Source organism: Rattus norvegicus, chromosome 1 (assembly GCF_021556685.1).
Source record: "Rattus norvegicus strain SHRSP/BbbUtx chromosome 1, alternate assembly SHRSP_T2T, whole genome shotgun sequence".
Lineage (NCBI taxonomy): Eukaryota > Metazoa > Chordata > Mammalia > Rodentia > Muridae > Rattus > Rattus norvegicus.
Genome location: NC_141534.1, coordinates 256,583,426 through 256,583,920, shown reverse-complemented (window position 1 = coordinate 256,583,920; position 495 = coordinate 256,583,426).

Sequence of the window (495 nt, the reverse complement as noted above, 5' to 3'; positions counted from 1 at the left end):
CTGCCAGTGTATTTAAACCCACTATAATTTGGAAAGATGTTTCCTGGTGTCAAACAATTCCAGGTACACAATTCAGGGTACAATTCATTTCATCCAAGAAGATGGGTTCTGGAGATGGGCCCAGGGAAGGATCTGACTGGTCTCAGTCATACAGCTAGTATAGAGCTCATTCGGACTATTAGTCACCTGTGATCCTGGTTGTGAGAGCTTGGGGGCCCATGGCTGTACAGATAATGTAAAGTCATTTAGGTTACTAGCCACCTCTGATCTTGGCTGTGGGATTTTGATATGGCCTGGCTCAATAGATAACACAGATCAGCAGGCTCTCAATCAGTTCCAATTCTAAGTTTTCTGGACAGAAGAACACATTTTTGTCCATTCCTCTGAGAGGACAATACTGTGGTCTTCACATCCCTGTGTTCTCTGGAGATCTGTGGGCACAAGGACCTTCATGTTGTGCTTACAACAATTATGATGGGTGGTGACTCAGGACTA